Source organism: Arachis hypogaea, chromosome 15 (genome assembly GCF_003086295.3).
Source record: "Arachis hypogaea cultivar Tifrunner chromosome 15, arahy.Tifrunner.gnm2.J5K5, whole genome shotgun sequence".
NCBI lineage: Eukaryota > Viridiplantae > Streptophyta > Magnoliopsida > Fabales > Fabaceae > Arachis > Arachis hypogaea.
Genome location: NC_092050.1, coordinates 64,724,082 through 64,744,241, shown reverse-complemented (window position 1 = coordinate 64,744,241; position 20,160 = coordinate 64,724,082). Strand labels below are relative to the sequence as shown.

The 20,160-nt window shown below is 36.8% G+C and overlaps 1 non-coding gene and 1 pseudogene across 1 annotated transcript; both read left to right on the top strand.

Moving 5' to 3' along the window:
* The window catches only part of LOC112747048 (uncharacterized), a 54,575-nt pseudogene extending 43,782 nt beyond the window's left edge, over positions 1–10,793 (top strand).
* LOC112753166 (small nucleolar RNA R71) lies at positions 1,140–1,247 on the top strand. The gene has a single exon (XR_003177562.1). It is a non-coding gene; the product is annotated as a small nucleolar RNA R71 (small nucleolar RNA).
* Positions 10,794–20,160: the final 9,367 nt, after the last annotated feature.

The following is a 20,160-nucleotide window of genomic DNA, read 5'->3' as shown; positions in this document are numbered from 1 at the left end:
GTACAGGGTATTATGAACTTTCCAGGATCCTGTCTCTTCTGAGGCAATGTCAGTTGATCCAGATCAGTTAGTTCATTGATGAACAAGGGAGGTTCAACTTCCCAAGTATCAATGCCAAATAATTTGGCATTCAGCTTCATGATTGCACCAAGAAACTTGGCAGTTTGCTCTTCAGTAACATCCTCATTCTCTTCAGAAGAGGAATACTCATCAGAGCTCATGAAGGGCATAAGGAGGTTCAATGGAATCTCTATGGTCTCTAGATGAGCCTCAGATTCCTTTGGTTCCTCAGAGGGAAGCTCCTTATTGATCACTGGACGTCCCAGGAGGTCTTCCTCCTTGGGATTCACGTCCTCTCCTCTCCTCATAGGTTCGGCCATGATACTTATGTCAATGGCCTTGCACTCTCCCTTTGGATTCTCTTCTGTATTGCTTGGGAGAGTACTAGGAGGGATTTCAGTGATCCTTTTACTCAGCTGGCCCACTTGTGCTTCCAAATTTCTAATGGAAGACCTTGTTTCATTCATGAAACTCACAGTGGCCTTAGATAGATCAGAGACTAAATTTTCTAAATTAGCAGCATTTTGTTCAGAGTTCTCTGTCTGTTGCTGAGTGGATGATGGGAAAGGTTTATTTTTGTTAAACCTGTTTCTTCCACCATTGTTAAAGCCTTGTTGGGGCTTTTGATCCTTCCATGAGAAATTTGGATGATTTCTCCATGATGAGTTATAGGTGTTTCCATAAGGTTCACCTAAGCAATTCATCTCTGCTATTGCAGGGTTCTCAGGATCATAAGCTTCTTCTTCATAAGAAGCCTCTTGAGTACTGTTGGATGCAGCTTGCATTCCATTCAGACTCTGAGAGATCATATTGACTTGCTGAGTCAATATTTTATTCTGAACCAATATGGCATTCAGAGTATCAACTTCAAGAACTCCCTTCTTCATAGGCATCCCATTACTCACAGGATTCCTTTCAGAAGTGTACATGAACTGGTTATTAGCAACCATGTCAATGAGTTCTTGAGCTTCTGCAGGCGTTTTCTTTAGGTGAATGGATCCACCTGCAGAAGTGTCCAGTGACATCTTTGATAGCTCGGATAAACCATCATAGAATATATCCAGGATGGTCCATTCCGAAAGCATGTCAGAAGGACACTTTTTGGTCAACTGTTTGTATCTTTCCCAAGCTTCACAGAGGGATTCACCTTCTTTCTGTCTGAAGGTTTGAACATCAGCTATAAGCTTGCTCAGCTTTTGAGGAGGAAAGTACTTGGCTAAGAAAGCCGTGACCAGCTTATCCCAAGAGTTCAGGCTATATTTAGGTTGAGAGTCCAACCATATTCTAGCTCTGTCTCTTACAGCAAAAGGGAAAAGCATGAGCCTGTAGACTTTAGGATCTACTCCATTAGTCTTAACAGTATCACATATCTGCAAGAATTCAGTTAAGAACTGAAAAGGATCTTCAGATGGAAGTCCATGAAACTTGTAGTTCTGCTGCATCAGAGAAACTAATTGAGGTTTCAGCTCAAAGTTGTTTGCTCCAATGGCAGGAATGGAGATGCTTCTTCCATGTAAATTGGAGGTAGGTGCAGTAAAGTCATATGATATAGAAATAAGAAAAAGATTTTTGAAAAATATGATATAGAAATAAGAAAAAGATTTTTGAAAAATATTTTTAGAATTTTCGAAAATAACTAAGAAGTTTGGAAAAGATTTGATTTTTGAAAAAGATTTTGAAAAAAAAGATAAGATTTTCAAATTGAAAATTTGATTTGACTCATAAGAAACAACTTGATTTTAAAAATTTTTGAAAAAGTCAACTCAAATTTTTGAATTTGATGAGAGAAAAATGGAAAGATATTTTTTTTTATTTTTGAAATTTTTATGATGAGAGAGAAAAACACTAAAATGATGCAATGCATGAAATTTTTAGATCAAAACATGTGATGCATGCAAGAATGCTATGAATGTCAAGATGAACACCAAGAACGCTATGAATGTCAAGATGAACATCATAGACACAATTTTGAAAAACTTTTAATGCAAAGAAAACATGCAAGACACCAAACTTAGAATTCTTTAATGCTTAGGCACTAAGAATTCAAGAATGCATATGAAAAACATCATACAACACAAAACAAAAAAAATCATCAAGATCAAACAAGAAGACTTACCAAGAACAACTTGAAGATCATGAAGAACACTATGAATGCATGAATTTTCGAAAAAATGCAAGATGCATATGCAACTGACGCCAAACTTATAACATGACACATGACTCAAACAAGAAATAGAAAAATATTTTTGATTTTTATGATTTTCTAAAATTTTTTTGGATTTTTTTTTTATATTTTTCGAAAAACTATTTGGAAAAGAAAAATAAGGATTCCAAAATTTTTAATATGAATTCCAGGAATCTTATGCTCTAAAGCTCCAATCAAAGGGTCAGGCATAGCTTAATAGCCAGCCAAGCTTTAGCATATAATTACATGGACTGGAGTGATTAGTTGAATACCAATCACAAAGCAGTTTGGGTATGGCTTTACAGCCAGATAGGATTCAACATGTTTCATGAAACACTAGAATTCATTCTTAAAAATCTTGAAGCCATAGAATAATTTATTTTTGAAAACATTATTTTATTTTATTTTATTTTATTTTATTTTATTTTTTTTTTTTTCGAAAACAAAAGAAAAATTTTTGAAAGATTTTTTAAAAATTTTTGAAAACAAAACAAAAGAAAATTACCTAATCTGAGCAACATGATGAACCGTCAGTTGTCCAAACTCAAACAATCCCCGGCAACGGCGCCAAAAACTTGGTGCACGAAATTGTGATATCCAGGCTCGAACAATCCCTGGCAACGTGAGCAACTTGGTACGCGTAATCGTGATTACACTTTAATTATGTAAAATTCATGGCTCTTTCTTTCCCTGGCAATGGCGCCAAGAACATGGTGCCAATACCATGGTTCACAACTTCGATACAACTAACTAGCAAGTGCACTGGGTCGTCCAAGTAATACCTTACGTGAGTAAGGGTCGAATCCCATGAAGATTGTTGGTATGAAGCAAGCTATGGTCACCTTGTAAATCTCAGTCAGGCAGATATAAAGTGATAATGGTGTTTTCGAATATTATATAATAAAATATGGATAGAGATACTTATGTAATTCATTGGTAGGAATTTCAGATAAGCGAATGGAGATGTTTTTCGTTCCTCTGAACCTTTGCTTTCCTGCTATCTTCATCCAATCAGTCTTACTCCTTTCCATGGCTGGCTTTATGTGATACATCACCACTGTCAATGGCTACTTTCGGTCATCTCTCGGGAAAATAATCCAATGCCCTGTCACGGCACGGCTAATCGTCTGGAGGCATCACCCTTGCCAATGGCTTCATCTTATCTTCTCAGTGAATAATATGCTCACGCACCCTGTCACGGCATGGCTATTCATCTGTCGGTTCTCGATCATGCTGGAATAGGATTTACTATCCTTTTGCGTCTGTCACTAACGCCCTGCAATCGCGAGTTAGGAGCTCGTCATAGTCATTCAATCATTGAATCCTACTCGGAATACCACAGACAAGGTTTAGACCTTCCGGATTCTCTTGAATGCCGCCATCATTCTAGCTTACGCCACAAAGATTCCGGTTAGGAGATCTAAGAGATATTCATTCTAGCTTATTTCATGTAGAACAGAAGTGTTTGTCAGGCACGCGTTCATAAGGGAGAAGGATGATGAGCGTCATACATAATCATCACCTTCATCACGTTCTTGGGTGCGAATGGATATCTTAGAAGCGAAATAAGATGAATTGAATGAAAAACAGTAGTACTTTGCATTAATCTTTGAGGAACAGTAGAGCTCCACACCTTAATCTATGGAGTGTAGATACTCTACCGTTGAAAATACATAAGTGAAAGGTCCAGGCATGGCCGAGAGGCCAGCCCCCATGGTCTAAGAACTATGCGTTCCCAGATGTTCCTAAGATCCTAAGGTGATCAAAAGATACCTAATACAATAGTAAAAGGTCCTATTTATAATAAACTAGCTACTAGGGTTTACATGAGTAAGTAATTGATGCATAAATCCACTTCCTGGGCCCACTTGGTGTGTGTTTGGGCTGAGCTTCAGTGTTGCACGTGTAGAGATCCTTCTTGGAGTTGAACGCCAGCTTTTGTGCCAGTTTGGGCGTTCAACTCTGGTGTTGGCTCCTTTTCTGGCGCTGGACGCCAGATTTGGGCAGAGATCTGGCGTTGAATACCATTTTACGTCGTCTATTCTTGGCCAAAGTATGGACTATTATATATTTCTGGAAAGCCCTGGATGTCTACTTTCCAACGCAATTGGAAGCGCGCCATTTCAAGTTCTGTAGCTCCAGAAAATCCTCTTTGAGTGCAGGGAGGTCAGAATCCAACAGCATCAGCAGTCCTTCTTCATCCTCTGAATCTGATTTCTGCTCAAGTCCCTCAATTTCAGCCAGAAAATACCTGAAATCACAGAAAAACACACAAACTCATAGTAAAGTCCAAAAATGTGAATTTAACATAAAAACTAATGAAAACATCCCTAAAAGTAACTAGATCCTACTAAAAACATACTAAAAACATTGTCAAAAAGCGTATAAATTATCCGCTCATCACCCACTCCAAAGTCTGAAGATAAAAAATTAGAAAGTGTATAAATAGGAGTTAGTTTGATTTGTGGAGGAATTTGGACTCTCACTTTTGAACCTTCTTTTATTTTTAGTTTTATTTTTTAGCTCACTTTTACATTTTAGCTTTGAATTGGGGAAATTGGGATTGAGATCTGAGTTCTCTTCCTCCTTGTTCTTGCTTCTGCATTTCTTGCTTTCTATTTTGGAATTTTGGATTGAGATTGAAGGAATTCTGTTTCAAATCTTGATCTGAAATCCATTTTTGTTCTTCTTCTGCATAATTCAGAGAATTGAGGATTAAATCTGAGTTTCCTTTACTGCTTTCATTTACAATTCTTCTGCAATTTGTTTTCTGTTTTATCAAGGAAGGAATTGAGATCTAGATCTACTTTCTAGTCTCATTGATCCCCTGAGATCTTGAATTTCTTTCCTAGCTTTTACAATTGAGCTGAATTTACTTTCTGTTTTGTTCTTCAAGCAATTTTGCTATTTTATTTAGATCTTTTGCAATTTATTTCAACTCCTCTGTCTCTGATTGATTGGATTTTACATTTACCTATTGAATTCTAAATCCCAGCTCCCACATCCCTTTACTATTCAAGCAATTTACATTTCTTGCACTCTAAGCTTCAGTCATTTACATTATTTTCTCTTTAAGATTCAGCTCTTTTACTTTCTTGCAATTTAAGTTTCATGCAATTTAATCTTTTGCACTTTACCCCTCTGTCAATTTCCCCTCTCCATTCTATTTTCATGCAATTTAGCTTCTGTTTATCACAATTCACTCAACTCATCAACTGTTTGCTTAACTAAATCAACCATCTAACTAAAATTGCTCAATCCTTCAATCCCTGTGGGATCGACCTCACTCATGTGAGTAATTACTACTTGATGCGACCCAGTATACTTGCCGGTGAGTTTTGTGTTGGATCGTTTTCCACACATCAGATATCACATAAAAAATGTTAGAATCCCTCCTTAAGTGGTTTAGTTACATGAAGAGAAGAAATTGAATGGGCTGCATGACATAGGTAGACGTACATAGACTAAGTACTATAGCTAAAATCATTTAAAAAATACTTTTATTTTGTTAGCTTGTCTACAGACACTTTTTCTTTTAAATTTCCTTTTTTGAGATACATTTGTTATTTTGTGATGCATTTATAGACATGCTTTTTTATAGACCACATGGGTGTTTGGACTTTAATTTTATGATGTCTATAAGTTTTATGGTATGCTCTATATCCTAGTTCCTAGTTTCATGATTAAGTAATTGATTATGGTGGTCTTCATTGTAGTACTGCTTGTGTGGTAGGAACAACAGGTGTTCTTGCTCCCCTTCTTGAGGAGACTGTATTTTGAGGCTTTATTATGGCTTCCTTGACTAAGTGGTATTACGCCTCGTTCATGTGCTTTGGTTCCCCATTATATATCAAAATTATTGGAGAAATTTTGAGTTAATACTCAGAATGGCCCCTGAAGTTTGACCCTGAATTCAATTTAGCCCTTTAATTTCCAATTGACCCAAATTGTAACTTGAAACTTTAAGGCGTGACTCAAGTTGGCCCCTCCGTCCATTTCTGTCACCGAAAAGATGACGTGGCACGATTAAATGATGTTGTTTTCTGCTTTTGCCTAAACGACATCGTTTTACTCCTCCCCTTCTTCTTCTTCTTCTTCCTCCTTCTCCATGTCTGAACCTCCCACCACCCTATTGCCCCCACCCTCAATCATACCTTCCCAACCCCACCACCCTCACCACCACCACCACCACCCCCTGCTCCTCACCTCTCCCCCCCTTTTTCCTTCTCCTTAATTTGATCAGTAAATGCCCCCTTTCCATCTTCCATCCTTCCCTTCTTCTCACAGAATCAATGCAATGAAAAATGGGACAACATGATTCTGTGACCTCAAGCAGCTATGGCTCTAGCAATAGTTTTCAACCCAATTCCACCTTAACTCACCACTGTTTCTATTTGTTGGGGTGGTGGAGCATGCAAGTGAGGATGACGATGATGATGACGATGATGATCGGGTTGAGTCTTCACTCGTCGTCAAGTTGCTTGGTTGTGATGAGGATGAGGGTTTCTTGGATGGTCCAGTTTCCTTTGCAGTATTCTTTGGCTAAAGAGGTGGAGGAAAAGGGAGATGGAGAAGGAGATGGTGGGGTGATGATAGAGTGGTGGATGAGGAAGAGGTGAGGAGGAGCAGGAGGAGGGTTGTGGTAGTGGTGAGGATGGTGGGGTTGGAAAGATATGATTGACGGTGGTAGCAATGGGGTGGTAGGAGGTTCAGACATTGATGAGGAGGAAGAAGAGGGGGGAGTAAAACAACGTTGTTTAATTGTGCCACGTTATCTCTCCGATGACAGAAACGGACGGAGGGGCCAACTTGAGTCACGCCTTCAAGTTTTAGGGTACAATTTTGGTCAACTAGAAATTAGAGGGCTAAATTGAGTCGGAGGTCAAATTTCAGGGGCCATTTTCAGTATTAACTCAAAAAATTTCGTTTTACCTTATAATAAGAAAATCCTTATTTGTTTTTCTTTCATAGGAGTATGATTTCATATCCTTGAAAACGTTTCATTCATTTGTTGTACGTTAAACCAACATTTAAGATCATTTATAATTTCACCTGTATGCTGAAAAACTGATTACTGCTTCTATTTCATGAGTTTCCTTAGATAATTCTAAAGGGTTTTTTTATATAGTTCTCTTTCAGTCCTAGCCAACAAAAAATTAAATTGTATCCAATATGGCAATATAGTGTGATAAAACCTTAGAATTGAACTTTAGTAAATCCGTGGCACGTTTATATCCTGTATTTGGCATCTCCAATTGTAGACATAGTTTAACAATAAGCTGATAGTTTTATGTGTAATCTTGTACTCAATTGAGTGGTTTTTATTAACTCTTTACCCACTTATTCATACTATTTGCATGGTTTTATATTTCCTTCCTAATTATGTGTTTTGATTGAAAACATGCTTCTTTGATCTTATATTTGCTTATTATTAATCCTCTCTTATTACCATTAGATGCCTTGATATGTGTGTTAAGTGTTTTCAGATATTATAAGGCAAGAATGGCTTGGAGGATGGGAAGAAAGCATGCAAAAGTGGAAGGAATGCAAGAAGTTGGAGAAATTGCTAAGCTGTCCAGCCTGACCTCTCTGCACTCAAACGGCTATAACTTTAGCTACAGAAGTCCAAACGACGCGGTTCTAGTTGCGTTAGAAAGCTAATGTCCGGGGCTTCGATTTGATATATAATATGTTATAGTTCCCCTGACGCTAGGCAACGTGACCGCGTGATCCATGCGGCCGCGTCGCAGTGACAGAAATCAGCGTGTTTGAATTCTTCTCCAGCGATTTCCGGGCTGTTTTCGACCCAGTTCGCAGCCCAGAAAACACAGATTAGAGGCTATAAAGTGGGGGATTGCATCCATTCATAGGAGGCTCTCATAATTCACTTCTCATGATTTAGATTAGTTTTGAGAGAGGTTCTCTCCTCTCTCTCTTAGGATTTAGGACTTCTCCTAGTTTTAGGAGTAACTCTCAATCCCAGGTTCTTTATTTTTATTTTCCCAATTGGCTTATGAACTTTTCCATATTAGATTTTACTACTTTGAATGTATTTTATTTGAGGTATTTCAGATATTTGTGATTTATATTTTAGCTTTTTACATTTTTGGTTTTGGTTAAGAAATCAGTAACTCAGAAGTTATCTAACTCAACAGCATAATTGATAACTGTTATCTTTGCTAATTGAACTGAGCTTCAATAATCCCAACCTTTTCTTAGGAAATAAATAGGATTCAAAGAACAAACTAATTAGTCCCTTGACTTACCTTTACCTTAGTAAAGGTTGACTAAGTGGAATTGAGATTCAACTTTCATTATCATTGATAAGGATAACTTGGTCTGGACTTCCAATTTCTAATACCTTGCCAAGAGTTTATGTTTATTGTTATTATTTTATTCCCTCTGCCATTTCTTTTCTAACTTTTTACCTTGATCCAAAAACCCCAATTTACAAACTCATAACCAATAATAAGAACACCTCCCTGCAATTCCTTGAGAAGACGACCCGAGGTTTGAATACTCGGTTATCAATTTCAAAGGGTTTGTTACTTGTGACAACCAAAACGTTTGTACGAAGGAATTTTTGTCGGTTTAGAGACTATATCTACAACGCGACTGTTTTTATGAACTTCTTTACTGGCAAAAATCCTAACGTCAAAGAGGGGGGAGTAAAACAACGTTGTTTAATTGTGCCACGTTATCTCTCCGGTGACAGAAACGGACGGAGGGGCCAACTTGAGTCACGCCTTAAAGTTTTAGGGTACAATTTTGGTCAACTAGAAATTAGAGGGCTAAATTGAGTCGGAGGTCAAATTTCAGGGGCCATTTTCAGTATTAACTGAAAAAATTTCGTTTTACCTTATAATAAGAAAATCCTTATTTGTTTTTCTTTCATAGGAGTATGATTTCATATCCTTGAAAACGTTTCATTCATTTGTTGTACGTTAAACCAACATTTAAGATCATTTATAATTTCACCTGTATGCTGAAAAACTAACTACTGCTTCTACTTTATGAGTTTCCTTAGATAGTTCTAAAGGGTTTTTTTATATAGTTCTCTTTCAGTCCTAGCCAACAAAAAATTAAATTGTATCCAATATGGCAATATAGTGTGATAAAAACTTAGAATTGAACTTTAGTAAATCCGTGGCACGTTTATATCCTGTATTTGGCATCTCCAATTGTAGACATAGTTTAACGATAAGCTGATAGTTTTATGTGTAAACTATTACAACATTGGTTAGAGTTTGTTTTTAGTTCAAACTTCAGGTTCATTGCATTTACAAGTTATTCATCAATCAATTTTGGGGTTTTTGTAGTATAACTAATAAGGCATTGTTTGCAGCCTAAGTTTAAAGTTTAATTTCGGGACTTATCTCCTCTAATCTGTTCAATATAAAAAACTATCAAATAGTAAATTCATGCTTTGTCAAATTTAAACAATTAAACATGTAGTTGGTCCAAATTGCTTGCTTGGGTTCTTTAGAATGTTTTATCTACTATTGTGTTATTCGTGCACAGTTTCCTCATAATTGCTGGTTGCTTAATCTCTTACCGTAGGGTTCCGACGCCGGTAGCAATCATCATTAGTGCTGCTGTATTTACTCTTGCCCATTTCACTCCTGAAGCTTTTCCAAAACTGTTTGTTTTAGGTAGGGTGATAACATGATCTTTAGAATTGGCATTGAAGGATTTTTTCTTAAGAAAACAAAATTGATGATGATGATGGTTTAGCTTTTATAATGATCTTTTTTAAAAGATCTTTTACAAAAGTAAAAATGATTTTATGTTTGGATATCTCATGTAAAAAGATCTTTTTATGTATCAATTATGTTTGGGTAAAATTAGATAAATATACTTTTTTGTTTATTTATTATGTGAAAAATATTTTTTTAAGGAAAAAAAGATCTTTTAAAAAAAGATGTAAATTGTAACTTCTCAAAAAAGATGTTTTCTTTTATTTTTCTATTTCTTTTACTTTTACTATTATAGAAATTTGCCAAACACACTGAAGAATAAAAAAGATCTTTTTTCATTGAAAAAAATATTTTTTTTATCAATTAAATAGAGGCCAAACAAGAACTAACAAATGTTCCTAAAGTTCGACTTAATTTTCATTAAGTTCTTACAATTTAAAAGTTTGTAATCAAGTTTTCATATTGTTTAAAAATCTTCGAATTATAGGAACATGATTGAAAGTTTTTGTACAACATAGAGATCTCATCACAAACTCTTAAATTATAAGCACCTAGTTAAAATTTGAATAAAAACTCTACCAGTTTACAGTGTAGTGGAAAAAGAAAACTGCGACTTATTTGGTTTTGAAAGTACCGATATTTGCCAATTTCATGAAGAAATAACAAATATTTGAGATATATTTATAGGGACATTTATGGGGATTTCATATGCTCAAACTCGCAACCTTCTCGCTCCCATCACTATCCATGCTTTCTGGAACACTGGTGTTGCATTGCTCCTTTCATCACTTGAGGCATATTTATATCGAATTCGACTCAATGTAGTATCTGAAGTTCTAAACTATCAATAAGAAAATCTACCATTTTAGATTTAATAAGATAAAAATTACATTAATGACTCTGTATAATCTGCAACTAATTTTTTAATTGACTTCTCATCAACAACTCAGATATTGCGAGTTATCATTTTGGTTCTTTCTTGCAGTTTGAATATGTTTATGTAAACCTGTTTTTTAACACTCAGCTTTTTCTATTTTCTTGTAAACAGCTTCAAGGACAATAATATATCGAAGAATTGTTTAAGATTTCTTGATGGGAACATTGTTTGTTCTGCACAAATGTGGCGCATGTACAAATCTATATCTTTGTATAAACTTCTCCCTTTTTCTTGCAAATTAGAAATATAAGCTGGGTATTTTGATTATGGCAAATAAAATATGCAATGAGCTTTGAAATTTGAGATATACAATGATGCACGATAAGTTTTCTATTAGAATGATTTTGTATATGAATTTCTGTGTAATCTTTATGTTATCACAAGTCAGAACAACCTCAACTACTTAACCTAGCTGCTTCATGGCTTGTTCCTCAAATTGAATGTCTGACAAGAAACTTACCAAATCACTGTTGCAGCACTAGTCACGTAAGATTTGCTTGAGTTTCAGTAAACAAAATTTAGTGGAGGAACATTTTCTTCTCATATGCAAACTTTTGTTGATTCAAATATTTTGGAGACGTGTAGAAGTTTAAACTTGGAAGTTGGAAGTCTACAATTACTACTGAGCAGATTTCTAACAAAAATAAAGAGCAAAACTGTCCCCCCCCCAAGATTTTAAAATAACATTCAATACTCCATACCTTTTTTTTCGGCAAAGAAAAAATTAAGATTGGTCAATTATTCATATAAAATGCATACTTCACATCCATAGCTCTATATGTATATATAAAGAGAAAGAGAGTTTGGGTAATCTGATTATTTTGTTGGCCTTCAGGGTAATTTAATTTGAACGTTGGTTTCTTTTACAATTTTTTTGGTCCCTTTTACGTTTGTCTCTTACACAACTTTCTAAAATTAATTTTAAAATAGTTATTATAAAAGTCAAACCGATTCCTTCAGGTTATATTACTTATAAACTCTATAATCCCTAAGTTATAATCTTTTTGTGTTTATTGTGTTATAGAAAAAATAAAGGAGGACTCAACAACAACAATAAAAAGAGAAAGTCTATGAACTAATTCTATATGCAGCCAACTTTTTAAAAAAATCATGATTTTAAAATTTTAAAAATTAGTCTTACACTAAAAAAATATGCGTCCTCTCACCCTTTTCATATCTCTTCTCTCCTTCCGCACTTTTTTCTCCATGTCTTTTCCTTCCATATCACCTTTGGAAGTTCTTCTACAATAATTTTAGATGTTTCTTTTTATTATGTTTCGGATGTTTTCCTTTTGTATGATTCTAATATTCTTTTTACAATGATTTGGATATTTCTTTTCATTTAGTTTTAGATTTTTATTTTATTATGAGTATTTCTTTTCTTTTGGTTTTGGATATTTCTTTTTTTAAAATAAAAAAACATCAAAAAAATTAAAACATAATAATCTTCATCCAAAAACTTTGAAAAAACAACATCCAAAACCATAAACAAAATAACATCTAAAACTGCCAAAAAATAAGGTTCTGTCACCGATGGTTATGTATGAAGGAAGACGAACACGATGGAGAGGCTGACCACATCAGAGAGAGGTGCATGGAAGAGGCGCAACAATGTAGCGGAGGGATGCAAGAACACAGCGGAGGGAAACGAACGCACAACGGAGAGAAGAAAGGCACGTGGTGGAGGAAAGCACAGATACAACAGAAGGAAGCGCATGTAACAACCTAGTTTTCAGCAGAATAAAACTTTTTTCGGAAGTTTAGTAAAGCAAACACTTTTACTGCACAAGCAAGCACCTCTACTGCACAGGCAAGCACCTCAAATGAGCTAGTAGAAGACCACTTCAAAGACTCATTGGACGTTTTACACACCACAATAAGGGGGTATCACATGCCAAGAAAGGAAGAGCTCCAGGGACCACTGAAGATGGCGTTGCACATGCCACATATTGGCATTGCACATGCCATGAAGAGGGACCACTCCCAGGGAAGAATTGAATGCCGTTTTACATGCCATTGTGTGTCATTTCAAACGCCAGAGGAGCGTGCTCAAGGAAAGCGTGGCATTCTACAAGGAAATTGAGTCGTTTTATTTGATTTTAGCCCAACCTCCACAAGCCTTGTTTGCAACTCTCCAAGCCCATTTAGAATGGAAAACTTGGGACCACTAAAGCCTTGAAGAAAAGATACAAAGTTGAAGTTTCATGTGAAAGATATGATTTGATTTGATTTGATTTTATTTTGTTTTGAATTAAGTTTGAATTTAATGATTAGGTTTAGGTTTAGGTTTTAGTATATAAAATCTTAGAAACACTTTGAAAAGGGGGATCAAACTTTTTGCCATTTTTTCATACTTTGTTTTTTATTTTGAAGCACGAGCCACTAATTTCCTTACAGACACAGCATGTCCTTGACAATCAATTTGTGGAATTTGCAGCCTATCAACTAATGGGGGAGGCTCAACACTAGTGCCAGAGAGAGTGCCAACTGCTGCGACTTTCGAACACAAACATTCCTTGGGACGTATTTCAAACGGCCTTCTAAAAGAAGTATTCTTCAGAATCGATGAGGGAAGCTAGAGAGTTAGAGCTTATGCAGCTGAAGAAAGGCTCATTGTCTATATCATAGTATACAAGCAAGTTTGAAGAACTTTGCAGGTTCTCTAGCGTCTGTCAGGGTGCCCTGGAGTCCTATAAGAGTTAAAAGTGCATAAAGTACCAAGGAGGATTGAGGGAAAAGATTATGACTGTTGTGGCTCCTTTGGAGACTCGGGTATTTTCTAACTTAGTGAATAAATCCCGAGTAATTAAAGATTATGCGAAGAAGGTGGCACTAGTAAGGGATACTTGAGGAGAAAACAACAACAGAGGCCGAGGGAAGTAATTTTAGCCTAGAGGTCAGAAATTCAAGAGGGGTGGACATGCACCTCAACACCCTCAAGGCCAAGGAAACTTTAGGAGAAACCACTATGATCAATACCACCAGGCGAAGGGAAGAGGTAAACAAAGCAAAACTTCTCCGGATTTAATTTGTGACAGTTGTGGGCATTTTCATCAACATGACTTGTGCGAGCTAGGTATAAGTGGATGCTTTTCATTTGGATTGCCTGGATACATGTCAAGGGATTGCCCTCGTGGGAGAAATTTGAATGTGGATCAGAACCAACAACAAGGACGAGTATTTACTGTGAATGCCAACGATGTTGCTAAGTCAGATCTGTTGATGAAAGGTAAATGTTTAATTGGTGATAAGGAGTTGATTGCATTGTATGACACGGGAGCTTCAAATTAATTCATTGCATCTGATAAGGCTGAAAAACTAGGGTTGAGAATTTCAGAATTAGCTTTCGATTTGCACGTGCATACCCCATACCAAACTATGGTGACTAGATTGGGTTGTAGACCTTTCAAGATTGAGGATAGAACCTTTATTCATGACTTAATTTTTTTGTCGATGGTTTGGTTGGAGATGATTTTGGAATTTGATTGGTTGTCAAAGAACCAAGTACTGTTCGAATACTTTGAGCAATCGATTCACTTTATGTTAGAAGAAGAAGGAGGAGCAGTAGTAACTGAGGGTTATTACTTGAACTCTGTAATGGTAAACTGTAGTGGGAAAGAGTGTCAAGGTTATATACTTTTAGTTGCAAATGCATTAGGTGATGAACATAAGTTAGATCAAATTCTGGTAGTTAGGGAGTTTTCCAAAGTATTTCCTAAAGATATTCCCAAATTCTTACCTCAAAGGAAAATTGAGTTTGTGATAGACTTGGTACCAAGAGCTGGACCAGTGTCAATTGCACTGTACATAATGGCTCCAATAGAGTTGGTTGAACTTAAGATTCAGTTGGAAGAGATTCTGAACAAAAGGTTCATTCGACCGAGTGTATCTCCGTGGGGAGCGCCAGTTTTATTAGTGAGAAAAAAGATGGAGGAATGCGACTTTGCATAGATTACCCGCAGTTGAACAAAGTGATTGTGAAGAACAAGTACCCGTTGCCTAGGATTGATGACTTAATGGATCAGTTGCAAGGAGATGGAGTGTTTTCGAAGATTGATTTGAGATCCGGTTACCATCAGATAAGGGTAAAGGAGGATGGCATTCAGAAGATAGCATTTAGAACACGTTATGGTCACTATGAATACGCGGTAATGTCCTTTGGGTTTTCGAATGTACCTGCTGTGTTCATGGATTACATTAACAGAGCATTTCATCCCTTTTTGGATAAGTTTGTGGTAGCATTCATAGAGGACATCCTAATTTATTCAAAGTCAGCGGAGGAGCATGAAGAGCACCTGAAGATTGTATTGCAAATCTTGAAGGAGCAAAAATTGTATGCAAAATTGTCCAAGTGTAAATTCTGGAAGGAGGAAGTGAAATTCTTAGGTCATGTGGTAAGTAAAGGAGTGATTGTAGTGGATCCATCAAAGGTTGAGGCGATAATGGAATGGGAAAGACCGACATCAGTGACTGAAGTTAGGAGCTTCTTGGGGTTAGCCGGGTATTACCGAAGATTCATCCATGGATTTTTGCAAATCGCTTTGCCAATGACTAAGTTAACTTGGAAGGATGCACCTTTTGTGTGGACATCAGAATGTGGGCACAGTTTTCAAACCTCGTAGGAGAAGTTGACTTTAGCGCCAGTCCTAATTCTACCTGAACCACATGAACCATTTGAGGTTTACTGTGACTCCTCGTTACAGAGTTTTGGTTGTGTATTAATGCAGCATCAGAATATGGGTAGCTTATGCTTCGCGTCAGATAAGACCACGTGAGGTGAATTACCCAACTCATGACTTAGAATTGGTGGCGGTTGTGTCTGCGTGAAAGATTTGGAGGCACTACTTGTACGAAGTGATGTTTAAAGTCTTTTTTTATCGCAAGAGTCTCAAGTACATCTTTGACCAGAAAGAGCTCAATATGCGTTAAAGGAGGTAGATGGAGATACTGAAGGATTACAACTTTGAACTAAGTTATCACCCCAGAAAGGCTAATGTTGTAGCGGATGCCTTGAGTAAGAAGTTTTTGACTATTGTGTGGATGTAGATTAAAGAGGGGGGTTGGTGAATATGTTTGAGGAACTTAAGTTGGATATTGGTGAAGTTAATGGAAAAGCCTATTTGAATCAGTTGTGCATTTTAAGTACTTTCAATACAGAAATTCAGAGGGCCTAGTAAGATGAGCAAGAACTTCAGAAGATGTTCCAACCGATTGGTAAAGAAAGACACGGAGAATTCACTAAGGATAGTGAATGAATATGGAGGTATAAGGGGGGAGTTGTGTGCCAGATGTAAGAAGTTTAAGACAAGAATTGTTGTCAGAAGCTCATAACGGCAGATTCTCTATTCATCTAGGATGTATGAAAATGTATCACGATTTGAAGAAGATGTTCTGGTGGCCTAAGATGAAGTGTGATGTTGCTACACTTGAAGATAGAGCACCAAAGACCGTCAAGAATGTTACAGCCACTTGAGATTCCTCAGTGGAAGTGGGAAGGAGTTGCAATAGACTTTGTAACTGGTTTGTCGAGGATTAGGTCAGGATTTGATACGGTTAGGGTCACTGTGAATCATTAACCAAGTCTGCTCACTTTCTGCCTATCCAAGCAAACTATTCTTTGGAGGAATTGGCGAGGTTGTACATCAAGGAGATTGTGAGGTTGCACGGTGTGCCAATGACGATAATTTCAGACCGAGACCCCCAATTCACGTCAAGGTTTTGGGGAGTTTTCCAAAGAGCTTTTGGTATGAAACTATGTCTCATCACAGTGTATCATCCACAAACAAACAGACAGTAAAAAGGACTATTCAGACATTGGACTTATGGGGAGCTCTCATCAAGGTGGCCTGTGCTTGAATTCATCCTTGAACTTCTACCAATGCTTAAATCTCTAATAAGCTCCATCATTCAAAATTAATAGCTCCAAACTTTGATGGAGTTCTTCACAAACCATGAGCTCCCAAAATTGATTCTCTTTGTGTTATCCGGATTCCCACACTTTCTTTTCACACCCGTCTTCAAGTTGATCATGGTAATTTCTTCTGGGTGGCATGTGATCTGAATTCTCAATTAGGCACTAAACTATCCTCCTAGACCTATCCATTTGAGCACTAGTCCAACCATCACTCCTCAATTTTTAGTTTCCAACCATAATGAGCCTAGATTTACAATGCCAACCACTAAACATCCTTCTCTTACGCTTTATTCCACAAAGCGCCTTAAGTTGGTCATCCGTTTCTAGCAAACCAAATTCAAGTGGGATAATAAAACTAAGAGTGACAAGTTTTACCTACTCAAATGAAATATTAAATGGCGGCCTAGGTAGAGGAGTTTTCAATGATCTTGATGGAGCACATTCCACTCTCGTCCATCATCTTCTAAGGGCTTCTACCACTTAACAAGTGTCTTCAAGCTCTATCTCTTGCCAAGCTTCCTTAAGTTCACATTCTTCTTCACCAATTTTTTCTAGCTCTTCCCCATCACTCAAGTTATAAATAAGAGGTTGAGTGAAATCTACCTCAACATCAATTCCAAGTCCAATAGGGAAGGATTCATCAATCTCAAAAGGATCATATGTTGATGCAGAATCATCATAGATAGGAGGACTTGTTGCTTGCCCCCACTTCTTCCAATTCTTCACTCACAACATGCCTTGGAGGATGTGCACTATCCTCCTCAATATTAATTTCACACTCTATGGAAGAAGGCTCTTCAACTTGAGATTCCTCTTTGCATTCAACATCTCCTAAATCTTCAACCACTCCTTTTTGTTCAATTATCTCTATTTCATCCTCTTGTTGCACTTCTTCCCTCAACTCCTCTTCTTCACCTTGAAGCTCCAAATTCTCCTTCTCATTGTGCTCCTCAACTAATCCTCCATATTTAACAATAAGGGTGTCTTGGATAGTTGAGAACAATGATGTCAACTGGCTCCTCACTTCGGTTAAGCTAGCCACGACTTCCCCTTGCTTTTGGCAACGAGTTGGAAGTTCTTGTTGTTCTTGCATTAGGGGTTGGAGAGATTCGTCCAATGAAGGTTGTGGTGTAAGAGAGGGTTCATTAGTTGGAGGGAGAGTGTCATAGTTGGAAGGTGGTTCATATTGATAGAAGTCTTGAGGTGGTGTATAAGAAAATGGTGGTTTTTGGGAGTATTGGTGTTGGAATGGTGGTGGCTCTAGGTATGGTTCATATGGTGGTTGGCATGGTGGATATGGATTAGGACCATATGGAGGTGAATGGTGGTATGGGGCTTGTAAGTAGGTTTGTTCAGGGCTATGTTGAGGATAATAAGGGTCACTACATACATTAGGTTGGTAAGCATTGGGAGTTGGATTATACCAATAAGAAACTGGAGGAGGTTGTTGCCAAGAAGAGTATCCATATGCTTGAGGCTCCTCCCACCTTTGACTTCCAAATCCTTGATGCAAACCTCCATTGAAGCTTTCATTTCCTACAACATAGTTTGAACTAAACTCAAAGCCAAAAGCGTGAGAATTCATGGTAAAAAGAGAAAATGAAAATAAAAACTAGCAAGAAACAAAGAAAACCAAATCATAAGACTAACAAAAACTAGCAAATAAACCAAAAATCAAGCTATTCACAATATTAACATATATACAATAACCAATAACAAGCACACATTGCAATTCCCCAGCAACGACACCAAAAACTTGATGTAAGGTTTTTGTGTTGATCTAGAATTCCTCAATAAAATTGAATCACTTCGTTGCATGTATTGCCTAGACCAACAACCAATCCTCCATCAAAGTTTTGTTTTGGTTGTCACAAGTCCAACCCAATAAAAATAACTGAGAGTGTTAGTCCCAGATCGTTCTCCCTAGGAATCACAATCGAGTGCTTAATTATTGGTTATGGGATTCACGGGTTGGGTTGATAAAGACACAAGAAAATAAATGACAAGAAAATAAAGGTAACAACTAAAGATAACAAATACTAAAGAGAGGCACTCATGGTAAGGATTGAGAATATAGGCTTTCTATCCTAGTCATTAATCATGATACAATAATTAACAAGAGGCCAAGAGCTAATCCTATTTAGTCATCTCCAATATCGGAAGAAGGTACAATGTTATCTTCAACATAGGAAGAAAGTCAAATAGGACTAGTTAATCTCAATCCAAAAGTCTTAATCAACTTACTAATTGAATTAGCAAGAGATTAGAGTCAATGGAAACAATATTAACTAACATCTCTAGATCACCAACATAGGTTGGGTGTTAATAACTCAAAAGCACCTAATTTCTCTTTCCAAGCTAAGAATGCTCAAAAACTACTCTGACATCCAACCAAGCATTTTGTCAAACACTTGGAAGGCATAAAAGGAAAGCATGGTAAATTGCAAGAAATAGTAAATCTACAACTACCCAAAGCAAGAAATTAACAGTAACAACTAAGGAAAGCACATTAAATAGGAAATACCTCAAAATTTCATTAAAGAGAATGAAAATTAACAAGAGTACATGAACATAAAAGTAACCAAAATGAGAAATTAACAAGAAGAAATAGGGAAATCAAGACAATAGAACAAGAAATTGTAAAGAAAACAAGATGAAAACATGAATTAAACCCTAAATCTAAGATGAAATAAACATGAATTAAGCAAAAACCCTAATTCTAGAGAGAAGAGGGAGCTTCTCTCTCTAGAAAACTATCCTACATGGTCCTAAGCTAATCTAATTGCTCCCCCCTTTGACCCATCTTGAATTCTACATGAAATAGCCTCAGAAATGAGTTGGATTTTGGCCTGGAAAGCTCAGAAATCACCCCCAACGTATTCACTTTAACGAGGCCATGTGATCAGCATCACGCGTGCGCGTGATCAACGCATGCACGTCGCTGGCAAATTCCCTCCTCACGCATACGCGTGGATGACGTGTGCACGTGGCGTTGAGTCCTCCAAATGCTCATTTCTTCATGAATTCTCCACTTTGCATGCTCTTCTCTTCACTTCTTCCATACAATCCTTGCCTTATAAGCCTAAAATCACTCAACAAATATATCAAGGCATCGAATGGAATTAAAGTGGATCAAATTTAGCTAATTAAAGTCCAAAAAAGCATGTTTTTAACTCTTAATCATAAATTAGGGAGAATTACCAAACTATGCTATTTTAGTGAATAAATGTGAGATAAGTTGATAAAATCCCGTAAATTTAACACAAGATAAACCACAAAATTGAGGTTTTTCAGTGGCTTACAAGTAGCTTTGTGCCGCATTTGTCTAACCTACATGACGTGTTCCATGTGTCATAACTTTGAAAGT